General features: G+C 38.7%; 1 pseudogene across 1 annotated transcript; it reads left to right on the top strand.

The window, feature by feature from the left end:
* Positions 1 to 1,650: 1,650 nt before the first annotated feature.
* Positions 1,651 to 4,102, top strand: LOC308490964 (programmed cell death protein 5-like; annotated as a pseudogene). The gene is made up of 2 exons: positions 1,651 to 1,777; positions 3,682 to 4,102. The product of its transcript is annotated as a programmed cell death protein 5-like (transcript).
* Positions 4,103 to 6,690: the final 2,588 nt, after the last annotated feature.

Genomic DNA, 6,690 nt, shown 5'->3' with positions numbered 1-6,690 from the left:
AAGCTTGGCCTCCAGGGGATGGCATTTCCCTGATAATGAGGACAGGTAATATTTTAAGCTAAGGGTTTTTGTGCCAGGATGTTTTGTACTCCAATCCCTGTTCCCAAACAGTAGAGGCAACATTCTCACAAAGTCAGAAAACTCATTTCCCTGGAAGCAGATAAAATTCTAAACTAATCAACACACACACACACCTACAAACACTCATTGCAGGAGGACAGAAACAGGGTTCCTGCCTCTGAGACCACAGCTGATGGTTTCTCAAATAAAATCTATCTGTAGTCCACGAACATATATGGGGTAAAAGCCATAAATACACTATTACCTCCAACTACAACATTTTTTTTAATTTCCCAATGACTTTATAGATTCTTGGGGAAATGTTTGTTTAGAAGTGTTTTTAACACCCAAATGGAAATACATCTTGGATGTAAAGTACAGCATGGGGAATATAGTCAATAAGATTGTAATAACTATGTACGATATCAGGGGGGTACTAGACATTGCGGGGATCACTTCCTAAGTTATAGAAATGTCTAACCACTATAATGTACACCTGAAATTAATATAATATTTTATGTCAACTGTAATTTAAAAATTTAAAGACTAAAAAAACAAAAAAGAAAGAAACCTTCCCTTTCTTTTGACATCTCATAGTTCTCAGCTTCATATTCTCTGCTTGGTTTAGCCAGTCAGTGTATTGCCTGGCATCATTTACTAATTTAAGGAATTAAATTACTAATTTAAGTCTCTCAGAACTTTATTAAAATAAGAAACAGCAAAATCACTGTACTGTTTATTTCCTGCATTCATGTGGAAAATCAGGAAACACCAATATTCTCCTTCCTGCAGAACAAAAAAATAAATAAATAGTATTTTATATCCTTAATTTGACAGAGCAGTCATTTTAGGCATTATGAAGGAAGCTTTCAAAATTTAATGGATTCAAATTAAAAGGACATAGGAATCAGTTTGAAGAGCACACATTGGCCAAAGTGATGACAATTTGAACATCAAAAAGGGATAAAGAGGCTTTAGGTACTAACCAAATTGAAGTTAAGTTCACTCCAGCCTACCTCTTCCACTGATTAAAACTTATAACTCTGGATAAAATACAAGAAGCAACTACCTCAAAAAAACAAAGGGTTAAAAATCGTAGGTAGATTGGAGATGGGGAAAAAATATAAGAGGTGACTCATAATGTGGTGATTTTCTCAAAGATTTTCCCCACTTTTATCTCCGAGCTTTGACCTAAAGGCAGCTTCAGTACAAAAATTGAACAGCAGGTACAAGCAGCAAAACTTTTGGGAGAAGCTGTCTTTCTGAGCAGACGACCAGAAAAATGGGTCCCTGTGCAGAGAATGTGTGTGTGGATCCGGTATCTCCACTTTTGTGTGTTTTTCTTTCCCTGCCCAGCCCTGAGGTCAAAGCCAGTTGTGGAGATGCAGGGCAGTCGTGGTAAAAAAGATGCATGCAGCTAAAATTCTGATTTTAAAAACTTGTCTCTCTGGACAAACAACTATGGAAAATGTATCATATGATCCAATAAGTGTGAAGGAAAGCTCCATTATATTTCTGTCTCATTCTTTTGCCCCAAAGGTGGCCTAAGAGTCACATAACTGTGTAGTAGTACAGACAGCTAAAATTCCAATGGAAAACTACCTTTCTAGCAAGAAGACTGTCAAAAAGGACCCTGGGGACCCAGGTAGTGTAAGGGGAAATCTCGCAGAGGAGAGAGTTGGACAAGACGATAAACAAAGGCTGTATATGAATTGGTGTAAGTCCTACACTTACCCCCAAACTGAACACATGCAGCAGAGGCCCAAAGCAAAATAATGAATCCTTTTAAATTGAATTATGATATAAATCCTTTTAAATGGAATTATGATTCCAAAATCATAATGAAATACCTCTGTAAATGAGGTAAAATGACTAAAATCCAAAAAATTGACAATATCAAATGCTGCTAAGGATGTAGAATAGGAGGGATTCTTGTTGATTGGGAATACAAAATGGTACAGGCACTTCGGAATAATTTGGCAATTATTTACAAAGATAAACATAATCTTACTATACAATCCAGCAATTGCACTCTTAGGTATGCACCCAACTAACATGAAAATTATATCCACACAAAAACCTACGTGCAAAATGTTTACAGCAGCTTTATTCATAATTGCCGAAACCTGGAAGCCACCAAACTCTCCCACAATAAGTGAAAAAGCAGACAAATTATGGCAGAATAGTGAATGGAATATTACTCAGCAATTTAAAGAAATGAGTTATCATCCATGAAAAGACATGGATGAACCTCTACCCCCGAACACACACACACACACACACACACACACACACACACACACACACACACATTTCAGAGACCAGATACAAGCCCAGGATACCTGTGCTTCTGACTGACTGGCCACTGACTCCACAGTGTAGAAGTTCCAACGATCCCCTTGAATTCACTAAGCCAATCGGAAGTCCAGGTTGTCACTACACTCTGACTCACTGGCTATAAATCAGAGGTTGCCATAAGCCCCTCCTTGGGGTTCATTAATTTGTTAGAATGGCTCACAGAACTCAGAGAAACATGTTACTAGATCATTGGTTTACTGTAAAAGGATATAACTCAGTAACAACCAGTTGGAAGAGATACATAGGGTAAGTTACGTGGGAAGGGTGACCGAGTTTCATGCTCTGTACTGGCGCGCCATTCTCCCTGCATCTCCATGAATTCGCCAACCCAGAAGCTCTGTAAACCCAGTCCTGTTGGGTTTTTATGGAGGCTTTGTTGCATAATCATGATTGATTATATCATCAGTTATTGGAGATTGATTCAACCCTCCCATAAGGTCATGAGGTGGGGGTACTGAAAGTTCCAACCCTCTAATCTCACAGTTGGGTCTCCTGGCAATCAACCCCCATCCTTAGGCTCCCTGGAGGCTTTCCAAATGTCAGCTTTTAACTAAAGACACTTTTATCACTCTCAATGCTTAGGAAATTCCAAAGAGTTTTGGGAGCTGTGAAGCCAGAATTGTGGACAAAGACTAAATATATACCATGTTTCCCTTAAAATAAGACCTAGCCAGACAATCAGCTCTAATGCGTCTATGGAGCAAAAATTAATATAATATAATAAGATGTTATTTTACTATAATATAAGACCAGGTTTTTAATAATATAATATAATGTAATGTAATGTAATACAATACAATACAATATAATACAATATAATATAATACTGGGTCTTATAGTAATTTTTCCTACAAAAGATACCTTAGAAGTGATTGTCCGGCTAGGTCTTATTTTCAGGGAAACCCGGTATGAGATATACGAGTATGCAGAGTGCCAAAAAAATGTATACACGTTTTAAGAAAGGAAAAAAACTGTATTAATTGTAATACTCAATATATACCGATAACAAAAGATGAATACAAGTCAGGCTTGACTTCTGCAATTACAAGAAGTGCTCAAAGTGGTTATCATCAGTGTCCAGACACTTCCAATTACCCGAACTGCTGCTTGAACATAGATAACATCTCTTAAAATGTGTATACATTTTTTTGGCACCCCCAGTATTTTGGTCATCTGAATGATCACATACATATTTTTTATAAATCACAACACTGCACTATGATAGCCAAAAGGCACTGAAGTAGACACAGCAACTAAATGTAGGGCTGCTCGACCCCAACGGCCGCCACCTGGCAGAGGAGGTGCTGGAGGCGCCGAGGAAGCAGAGGCTGGCGAAGCTGCAGGCAAAACACTGGGACCCTGGCGGTGCAACACGCCAGGAGGAAGCAGAGCCCAGGGAAGCATGCATTTGAGAAACAGTCTCTTAGCCCAAGTTCTGGTCAGTCAGCCTGGGCTCGGTTAACTAACTTAGCTCTTGTAAAGCCAGAAAAAACTAAAGCGCTAGAGAATTACCTTATACAGATGGCAAGATATGGACAACGAAGTGGGAAGATAACAGAACAAGGTTTAATAGAAATCCTTGAAAAAGGAAGCCAACAAACAAACAAGAAACAAACAAGAAAAGGAAACCTCAGTTAAATTCAACAGAAGGAAAGTAATGGACTCTGAGGAAGATAATGATTAATGAACTTAAGATACTTAGACACTGGAACTTAAAGGAACAATTCTAAGACAGATAATGCTTGACAGAAGTTAAGATCTGATTGTATGTTTACTTTATTGTCCATACTCCTTTAGAAAAATAAACTTGTTATGTAAAACAACAACAACAAAACTAAATGTAATGTGTATCCGGTGGTATTTTGGAACACAAAAAAGGACATTTGGTTAAAAATATAAATAAAGTATGGACTTTAGTTAATGATTATGTATCAAGATTGGGTCATTGCCTGAAGAGACATTTCTCCAAAGAGGACATACAAATGGCAAATAGACATATGAAAAAATGCTCAATATCACTAATCATCAGAGAAATGCAAATAAAAACCACAATGAGATATCACCTCACCCCAGTCAGAATGGCTGTCATCAATAAGACAAATAGTAACAAGTGTTGGAGAGGCTGTGGAGAAAAAGGAACCCTCATACACTGTTGGTGGGAATGCAGACTGGTGCAGCTACTATGGAAGGCAGTGTGGATGTTCCTCAAAAAATTAGGAATAGAATTACCATATGACCCAGCAATCCCTCTCCTGGGTATCTACCAAAAAAATCTGAAAAATGAAAACATTTATCCATAAAGACATGTGTACTCCAATGTTCATTGCAGCTTTACTTACGGTGGCCAAGACATGGAAACAACCAAAATGTCCTTCGATAGATGAATGGATAAAGAAGTAGTGGTATATATACACAAGGGAATACTGTTCGGCGCTAAGAAAAGATGAAATAGGACCATTTGTGACAACATAGATGGATCTTGAGAGTATGATGCTAAGCGAAATAAATCAGACAGAAAAAGCAGAGAACCATATGATTTCATTGATATGTGGTATATAGACCAAAAACAACAAAAGAACAAAACAAACAAATGAGAAACAAAAACTCATAGACACAGATAATAGTTTAGTGGTTACCAGAGGCTAAGGGGGCTGGGGGGAGGGAGATGAGGGTAAGGGGGATCAAATATATGGTGATGGAAGGAGAACTGACTCTGGGTAGTGAACACACAATGGGATTTATAGATGATGTAATACAGAATTGTACACCTGAAATCTATGTAACTTTACTAACAATTGTCACCCCGATAAACTTTTAAAAATTTTTTAAAAAGATTGGGTCATTGATTGTAACAAAGGCATCATAGTAATGTAAGATCTTAGTACTAGAAAACACCAGGGTGCACGGTATATGAGACCTCTCTGTACTATCCGCATTTTTTTCTGTAAATCCAAATTCTACTAAAAATAAAGTTTATTTTTAAAAATCCATAGAACAGTACACTAAAAAGAGTGAATTATTTAAAGGTAAATTTTAAAATGAGCATTATAAAACAGATAGTGAGTCAATAAAAATTCTTGCATGTTGATCCTTAAAACAAAAAAATAAATCCAGATATTACATTACCATTTGAAATGACTACTGATCAATTTCTTACTCTGAAAATTGGTAAATAGAGGGAAATAATTCCATATTTAACTGACTGCAACTGTATGTCAGGTTAACCAAATAGCCCCAGTTGATGAGGAAAAGTCCTACTTTACAGTGAAATGCCAACTAAAAAGAATAGAAGATAGAGAGATTTAGAAAATCATCTAAAGAAGTGATATCATCAAGATGGCAGAACAGGAGTTTTCAACCCTCACCCACCTGACATACACACAGAAACACTGATTTTGACAACCACCCAATGGATGAGAGTAACTTTGTAGGAGCCCAAGAGTCCAGCAGAAGAGTCCCAACACCACATTGAAGCAAAAATTATAAAAATAGATGCAGTGAAAAGGGTAAAAAGAATAGTTTCAAATTACCTGTCTCACCCCTTCCCCAAGGCGACACAGCTGAGTGCCAAAAGAGACCATTTGGATCTGCAATTTCTCCCATGGGGAAAGTGAGAACATAGTGAGTGCCCAGCTTCTCCAGCTGTGCATTATCCAAAAGGCCTGCTTCTTTCTTGCTCTGCCCAGGACACTGAGGGGATCAGCATAACTGACTACTCTGATGACAGCAAAGAGCCAAGAAAAGAGATAAGGGCTCACAGCAACTGGGGGTGCAGAACTCAACAAAGGGCCATAGATTCTACTAACAACCCCCTGGACTCCACCAAGAGGCCTGCCCATGAAACTCATATAATACAACACCTGCAGACCCACCCAGCTAGCTCATATGCCCTGCCAGCACTCCACACACCCCTCCCCTTCTATGGCCAGCATCATGTGTGCCCCCCCATGGCACGTGCAAGCCTCTGCAGATCATGCAAGAGCACACTCAGACAGCTGGCTCGTCTCCGCTGGTCTGGGTGTAGGCACGTCACCTTGAACACTTTAGGGAACTGTGCTAGGGAAAATAAACAAGAGGCATTCAGCACTTGGTCTAGCTTTGAGAAATGGAGGAAAGGCACACAGTCCTAAGACATCCCCTCAAAGAGGCAACAAGAGAAGTGGAGTGGTTGTATCCATAGAAAAGATCCCACGCAGGACTCCCTGGTGAATGCCTTTCTCTCCTGAGCCAGTCAGTAAGGACTGAAGGAAGTGCTGCTCCTAGAAGAAAACT

The sequence above is a fragment of the Rhinolophus hipposideros genome (genome assembly GCF_964194185.1).
Source record: "Rhinolophus hipposideros genome assembly, chromosome: 22".
Taxonomy (NCBI): Eukaryota; Metazoa; Chordata; class Mammalia; order Chiroptera; family Rhinolophidae; genus Rhinolophus; species Rhinolophus hipposideros.
This window is presented reverse-complemented; position numbering and strand designations above follow the sequence as displayed.